Source organism: Morone saxatilis, unplaced genomic scaffold (assembly GCF_004916995.1).
Source record: "Morone saxatilis isolate NCDOM2014 unplaced genomic scaffold, NCSU_SB_2.0 Contig23, whole genome shotgun sequence".
NCBI lineage: Eukaryota > Metazoa > Chordata > Actinopteri > Moronidae > Morone > Morone saxatilis.
Genome location: NW_023339796.1, coordinates 16,426,576 through 16,435,094, shown reverse-complemented (window position 1 = coordinate 16,435,094; position 8,519 = coordinate 16,426,576). Strand labels below are relative to the sequence as shown.

At 42.9% G+C, this 8,519-nt stretch overlaps 1 protein-coding gene across 1 annotated transcript in view; it reads left to right on the top strand.

Annotated features, from left to right (window-relative positions):
• Positions 1–8,519, top strand: part of gng12a (guanine nucleotide binding protein (G protein), gamma 12a) — a gene marked incomplete in the record, with an annotated part of 25,538 nt that overhangs the window by 13,986 nt on the left and 3,033 nt on the right.

The following is an 8,519-nucleotide window of genomic DNA, read 5'->3' as shown; positions in this document are numbered from 1 at the left end:
CACACACACACTCACACAATCTTTGTCACACACACACCCCACCCCCATTTATGTCACCTTCTGACTAATCCCATTTCCTCTTTACACGAAAAACAAACTCTACTTTAACTTTACGACCTTTACGTTGTTTGTGTGACGTCCAAGCTGTTATCAGTGCTTCCATCCATGCACGCTGTTATTTAACCCCTCCCACTTCAGGAGGGGGCTGTATGATGGCCAACTAGCAACACTGTAGACCTTTGGCTTTCTCTTTTCCACCTCCCCTGCAGCACTAACGTACATGTGGTCGAGTCAGCTCAGGGGTGGAGGCTGGAAAGACTGAATACCTTTGTTTATTGTTCCATATAGGCAGGGCAGTGTTGGGTGAGAGATGGAGAATCCATTGTGTAGTATGTCCCTGCCTTCGTCATGAATAGTAGCTTTCAGAGGCAAGAGGGACTGAGACGAGGGGGCAAAAAACTCACAATAGCTTTAAGTTTTACAGCGTTCTGTCGCCGGCGGCAGATTTCTGGCATGTGACCAAATGCAACATACACACAGCTGCATAGCTTGCCTTCTCCAGCTGAACTCTCTCCCTCACACACACACACACAAACTCTTATCTCTCCCTCGGTCTCAGCCACAACCAACCACACGTCTTTTTCTAACAGCCCTCTGCCCCTCCATTCATTCGTCCCTTTCTGCATCCATTTCCAGCAAACTCCACTCGGCTTGCACTAAGCTTTCTTTTGTGCAGTTTTTTGACAACAATGCTGTTTGTTTTCCGAGGGGCAGAGCAGAGAGACGCTGCCTGGCAGCCTCTCTGCCTAGGTCGCCCGTGTCTCCTGCATGTCACCCTCTGTGCGTCTGCAGTGACGTCTGAAGGGCATTATCTGCCATAGGCCTCTGTTTGTTTTGGGCTGCTCTGGCCCTGATAATGGCCCATTACTGGGGAACCAGAGGCTCATAGGCACCTCAGTGGAAACTGCAGAAACTTTGCTTATCTGGTTGATACCCAGCTGCCGTTCAGCTTGGTAACTCTAGCTACAGTTGGAGTAGTTTTTAGCTGAAACCAGCTCAACTGCAGCCAGCAACAACACAGACCTGTTGGCTATTTTTAGTGCGTACTCTAGCAGCTAATGATATCACTGAGGCGCTGGCTGACCTCTGTGTCTGTTTTTGTGTCTGTCTCAGACGTTTTGCATCCTGTGTGTAAAGCATGGCGCATCAGCAAACCCTTTTACATACTTGGCTCCTTACGTCTGGACCTTACCGTGGAAAGAATGCAAGGAGCTCAGTTGACAGTTACATCAATGGAAAGGAGAAATATTTCAGCTATTGTTGTCACTCTTTGTTCTCTTGCAGTTTCTCATAACTCATGTCTCTTTGTGTTTGCTGGATTCCTCTTAATCATTTTGTCTATGTCATTTTGTGTATGACTAACTGCACTGCACTGTTAATTGGACTGTTGATACGAAACTTGCTGACATCCCAAAGACTGCACTCTAATAGGGCATAACAATTCAACAATGCATTACATTACACACTAATTGTTATTGACAGAGACATACAGGAAATGAAGAGAGAGATAGAGAGGGAGATTTCATACACAAGATGGACAGGAGACATTACATGGCCCGCACCTTAAATCAATAGACCAACACAACGCCCCAAATGTAATGCATTGTGCTCTCAAACCTCCATGAATCCCTACACTGATCTAACAATGCTTTTGGAAGAACGGGAGATGGGTTAATGTTGCTTTTAATATTAAATGGGCACCATGCTTATATTTAAAAAAAAAAAAAACTCACGTTGTTCAGTGTTCTGGTCCCCCCCCCCCCACACCTGCTGCAGGTATCCATTAGACATTCACTTGCCTACACTACACTTACACTACGTTCCCCATAACATTTAAACCACTCTGCACCCACATTTAGGATTACACAACCAATCATTTGCAATCTCAACAATAGGCTAACAGGATGGCTGACCCCGCTAGCTTCAAATGTCCTACTCAGCAGTTCAGGAGACATATTTCACCAGCTGTCTCTCTGGTGAGGAGAGGGAGGTGAAATAAGTCAAGGACAGACTTTTGACTCTTGTTTTTAATGCTGTGAAAATGCGACCCTCTGCAAAAGCAAGTGACCATCCGTGTGTATTCATCCATAAATGAAACACATTTTCAGCTCAGAAAAAGAGGATAAAAGGACAACAGTCAAGTTTTTTATGACGCAGTGAATCTGCTGCACCATCACTCTGCAAGTCTAAATTAGGCAACATTAGACGAGTGTGTGAATTGTGCCCTGTGTGAAGTGGAGCCTAATTAGAGGTTGCCTGGCTAGGGATCATCTTATTCCGCCGTGTCAATTCTCACCCCAACTTAATTCTTACATAGAGTGCCTTGTCTCCACTGTTATCACTGTTATCTGTCATTAAGTCCCTGAGACACACATGCTGCTCCTCTTCAGTAACAGCCACTGTATGTGCAGTCAGGCATGTTCACACAGTCCTGTTCTAAATATCATCATGTTTTAAGAACACTGATGATTAGCTATCTATCACATGGATGTGCTCACCTTATCTAACTTGACATGCACAGCTTTTTGTTTTGTGGCTAAGTGTTTTTGGATTGAGCTCATAATAAACTGGGCTGACTTGTAAAAGCATAACTTGTCAGCCATCTAGCCTGTGCTTGAAACAAGGAATCATTCATAGTTTATTTGGACAGGATTGAGCCCTGAGTAATTGCGCATGAATTTAGGATTTAGAAATGCTGCAGAAATGAGTCCAGTCTAGTCTTCTGTCTAGACACTGTGGGACTGTGTTACAGTATGCTGGATTGTTTTTTTTTTATCCTGTCAAGCCACAGAATTTACAGGATTGTGCAGTCTCTGAGAAGCTACTGTTTGGGAGTTTAACTGAAATGTTTTCATGGGGATACAGACAAAACATAGAGTTGTGTTATTTGTAGCACCGCATGTTTAATCTAGACAACTTTCCATTAACCTTTGCACAGCTTTTCCTGGAAATTTTTGCTTACACAGGAATAATGGATACCCTTCAGCCAATCACAAGCAAGCAGTATTGCAGACCAGCGTAGAGGGGCCTGAATTTCCCAGTATTCCCTTCGTACTGAGTGTGCAGCCAGTGGCCTGGGCGGGGTCCTGTCAGCTTCCCTTATCTCAGTGGCCATACTTGCAGCTCTGGGGTGGTGCTGCAGCTCTGTGTCTCGTCATAGTTCCTCTACACACTGTAGATTTCAGATTTTTTTTAAACTGTATGTTTTTCGTTGTGTGTGTGTGCACCACTTCTATGCAGCAGATGTATGCATTGCCTTTACTAGTCTTTTTATTAATGATTAATGTAAGGATTTCTTGAGGAATTAGTTAGTCATTTAGTCTTTGTTAAATCCTAAAAAGCCCATCTCAAGTTCTCAGAGTCCAAGGCAACTTCTTCAAACAGTTCATAACCCAAAGCTGACAGTGATGAAAAATAGAGAAAGCAGATACTTTTGCTTTTTCGAGCAAACATTGAGTAGTTGTTTTATTTTTTCTTTAAGGGTCCAGTGTGTAGGAGTTATGAGAATCTAGCCATGAAGTTGCAGACTGCAACCAACTTGAAAACATCTTTCGAGTGTGGAGGAGAAACTGTTTGGTTTGTCTGTTCTGGGCTACTGTAGAAATGACGGTTCTTGTAGAATAGGACCTGCTCCCTCTGTACATAAAAACTGCTCATCCAAAGGTAATAAGAACACAATGATTCTTATTTTCAGATTATACACTGATGAAAACATACCTATGAATATTATATTCCATTTCTGCCATCAGATGCTCCTAAATCTTACACACTGGGTCTTTAAGAATTCCCTAGTTTGTGGTGCAGATGACTTGTCCTGTCTTCAGTGTCCTCGTGTCTCTATGGTTTCTGTTTATCCTGGTAAACAAAATCATCATGATATTTTCAGTGTCAACTGCATGACAGTGACTGCCAAAGAAAGCCGGGCCTTTCAGCTTCTTTCTCTTTTTCTGGTGGGAAAGTGGTGATGTCACTCTAGTGGTTCTCACAGAATGAACAAGTGGGAGCCCTCACCATCTCCTCCCTGCCTCACCCTTTCTCTTTCACAGACCACACTCAGCCAGCCTCTGGCTCATAAACACAATCCCACTTTACTCAGCAGCAGGACTGATGACTTGAGTATTACTGAGTTTGATAAGCACGGTAACCGAGTGAGAACAGGCCAGTGTTTACAGTAGAGCAGGAGGGGGCTGCAGAGTGGCACTGATCAGATCTGAGATCAGCACCAAACTCTAGTACGGGGTCATGTTTGAGGTGTTGCAAGAGACGGTTTTTCATTCAGCTGGAAAAGTGCTGAGTGGCAGTAGAGTATGAGAAGGCTACTTTTAGCTTCGCCTGCAGACTGGGAAACTCCTGCTTGCAGAGAGAGAGTGCGAGGGGGGGAGGGGGGAAACAAATGACAGAGTTGTGTGTGTGTATGTGTGCGAGTTGACAAGGGATAACAACCAATATACTGGCTTGTGGCTGGGGCCCAAGTCTTTGAACTCTCTTTTGTTCAAAGCAGCAGACATCTGTCTAGACTCCAAATATCGCCTTTCCACAATTCACTGTTCTTCACTTCTCAGCTGGTAATATAAAGTCAGACAGACGCCAGGCAGCAGACATGTCAGGGAGTTTTTAACATGATCACCAGAAGTTTAACTGGCAATAAAATGTCAACTTTGATTTGGATTTTAGCTGATAAGAAAGTAAAGTCTGCATACATCTGCAGTATGTGCATGAAGACCAGCCTTGTTTCAGTAGTCTGCAGCAAAGGTAGCAGCTCTGTGAGGCTGTACTTAGAACAGCAGTGGTGATTTGAGCGAACATCAGCATGGTCACAATGACAACGAGCATGACAAAACATGCTGATGTTAAGCAGGGATAATGTTTAGTGTGTAAACACAACATTTGCGTGGTGTTTGTTTTGTACCTGTACACATTTCGAGTTTGACGTTTACTTGTTTATTTGTATTGTTGTTTCAAATTTGTGTCCCCAAGTTAAATCAACCAGTCAGCTTGCTTGACAAACGTTTTTTGAGATTTTGGAGGTGTGTGTATCAGCTCCCCTTCAACCTACAGTTACCCATAATGCCGTCTAAGTAGGCCTGCAGATACATAATTTCAGCATCAGTCTACATAAATTCCACCCAAGATCTCTCCAAGTTATTGAAGTTAATGAAGCCAGCTGTTAACATCTGCAGCAAAATCCTCTACAATGTCTATTATAAAGTCTATTATAATTGTCCTCAAATAGTGAACTGTAGGTGCTAACTTACTTGTTTTTATAGCCCTACAAACCACAAAAGAGAGGGTGAAGAATGACTGACTTGTCATTTAGGGGTGAACTAAATAGAAGGCTTTGGATGTGGAAAAAGCATAACCTTGGCCTACCTCTCATCACTTCATGTCAAATCTCCAGTGCAGCCGGCAATACTTAAGCCCTAAAGCAGTTTATTTCCAGCAGTGTTACTTTATGACAAAAGCTACTTGAGTGTGAAAAGCCTCAGATACCCCCCGAATGGACCACACATACTGTACAGTTGACAGGACTGACTCTTCTTTCAGCCTTTAATGGCTGTCGTTTTTATTCGTCAGCTGCAAATTTAAGAGTTTTCTTTGGGTCTGAGCTGCAGTATAGTAGCAGTGTAAGACACACACACAGTTTTTCATCTCTGAGTGTTGGTGTTAATGGCACTGAGTCATAATGGTTCCCTGTTTTTGGCACTTTGAACACCGTCCTAATGAACTGCATGTGTGCTGGTGTATTTGTGTGTATAAGGTAGAGTAGAGCCTGGGGGCTGCTCTGTGCAGTAGGTGGTCCTGGCTGCTGTGTGTGTCTGTGTGTGTCTGTGTGTGTGTGTGTGTGTGTGTGTATTGTGATAGGGTGGGCTGTGAAGGAGGTGGTCTTTTTCTGATCCTTGGAGGTAACTTTTTTTTCAAGGCTCCTATGCGTACATGGCGGTGCCTAATGCCACACATCAGTGCCCTCCCATAGAGTTTCAGTCAGACTGGTGCTGCTGGTTGTAGCTGGCATCACATCACAGGGGCTGCAGTTTGACTGAGGTGAGGTTGGGAAAAATCACTTCTGAATGCCAGTGGGATTTAAGTGCCTCTTCCTACCTATTTCTTCTACTCCACATGCTGCTTGAACTGATATTTCCGCACTTGAGAGTAGTAGGCTATTAGTTGTGTCCTTACTTTATCTTAACTGTGGGTGTCTCAGCAGGTCAGCATGTCGTGCTTTATCACACAGCCAAAGGCATCAGAAGGCTACTTTTCAGCCTTGCTAGCTTGTCAGTCTGTACTGTAAAAAGGTAATTAGTAGAATAAGAGAGCAGCACCTTTATACATTTGATTTGAATGTAATCAACAAAAAAAACATTAGAAACATTATACTTTACATTATGCATATTCCTACAAATACAGCGATTAGTTAATCACATATGAAAAGCACATTTAAGGATCCCTTCAATACAAGTTCCTTTGAATATTTTGTATTACAGAAATATTAAATATCAGCGCCCCAAAAGTGACGTCATCACCCCCCTTGCATTAAGCTCGTAGACTCTGCAAGTCTTTGTGACTCTCGTCTTGCAGGTTGTAGCCGTTCCTTCAGAGTCTCCCAGCCATTATATTCAGTGAAAAAAGGCACTTCATTAGTAATTAAGAAAAGAATTAAAGTAATTTCCCCCTGGGATTATTAAAGCATTTCTGATTCTGATTCTGATTAGGGCAGAGGTCTGGAGCGCTGCTGCCCAGTTTCTCCATTTTCCCCAGTCAACCCAGCTGCTCATAGTTATTCTCAGTTGATAAAGGTGTAATTACTCTGTGCTGGTTTGATTTGCAGCAGCTGAGATTGCAGTGTTAAATTCAAGTCCTGGATTATTAGCTCAATGGATGGATTTCAAGAAGAGGGAGTTCTCTAAGTGAATTGTTACTGCAGCCCTGCCGTGTGAAGGCTGTTTGCATTTCTCATCTTATCTCATTATCCATTGTTGTACTTGATCAGCAGCTTCTGTACTGTGTTTGCATATTGCACAATTTATAAACCACGCAATCTGGTTCTCTTGGTAGCGCCAGGAGGTCCAAGTTTTTACCTGGCAGCGGTAAATGATCTGCTTGGAGAAGCATTTGAAGCGGAGCACAAAGACTAACTCTGTGCTCCAGTTGAGAGATTGCCACAAACAAGATTTATTATACCGATTGCTTGATTGCTAGTCAGCCAAGAAAGCAGCAGAGTTCATTATGGTTACAAATGACTGACCTTGTCACTGACATGATTATTTAAGGTGATACCATCAGAAATCTATCGTTTTAGTCTGAAACCCAACTCCTGTAGACTTTGACAGGTGGTTGTAAAACGTTTATGTGATCTGCTTGAATCCACATCACTTCTAATCGACACTGTTTTTACTTACCTGAGGTGACAAACCCCTCTTGCAGTGTAATGAAAATGTAGTCATTTTCAAGCACTGCGCCATGTCATTTAAAGCTTAACTGATGTTTGTTGTGGGAGCAAACGCAACATAAACACGCATTAGTTCCATTTAAAGACCTCCTCCAGACTATAGAAATAAATGCCCTCACTCATCATGTATGGATAAAAGAATCTGTTTTGCCCTCTTCACCTGTGGTGCCTCGCCTTTATGACTAAGTTGAGAATGTTTCCTTAGATTGTTTGCTTTACACTGTAATGCAAGGCCCTTTCATGTCTCACTTTCATGTTATCAATAACATTTTAGCTCTTTGAGTCTGGCTGTGTTTCCTGGAGTGATTAGTTGGGGAAAACTCTCTAATCAGGCGCTCCCTACAAAAGTCAGAAAATTGAGATTTTCCTTCCCTTCCCAGTTCCGTTTATTTGTCTTTATTCCTCCCTCTTTGTTCCTGAAGCGAATGAAGAGCAGTGCGATCCAGCATCAGAGGCTGTCCGGGGGGGGGGGGGACTACATCCTGCAGGGTGACGGGGTGCAGATAGGGTCTCTGACACAAAGAAAGCATGAAGTTGTTGGCTAATAACTGTTGCACTTCCCGTATTAGTCCTTTTCTCTTTGACCGGTTACTGGAGCCTGATCTACAGCACACACTGCACACTTGGTAGCTGTACGACTAAAGTGAAGCGATGTATTGCAACGCATTATTGAAGTTAATCATTATTATGACAATATGCTGATTACAACCAAAAATGGGGTAATTTAATTGCATGGCGACGTAACAGAGCACCAAGTTCAGCGTTCCTCATTTTTATTGTTTAAAAGACAAGGATCAAACTTGAGCTGTTTCTGTTTGCCAATTTCACAATAAACTTCTGGAGAAACTTACCTGAAGCTTCTGTTTCCAAAAAAACTGGAGAAAAGTTTTGGGCAAAAGCGAATTGCGTGTCACCCCAAGATGGCAGTGTGTTTTGCAAAAAGTGGACAATGCGTGGTGTTGTGTTTGTATGAGGAAAAACAAGCAAATGGCATTAAAAAGGAAAACTCAAA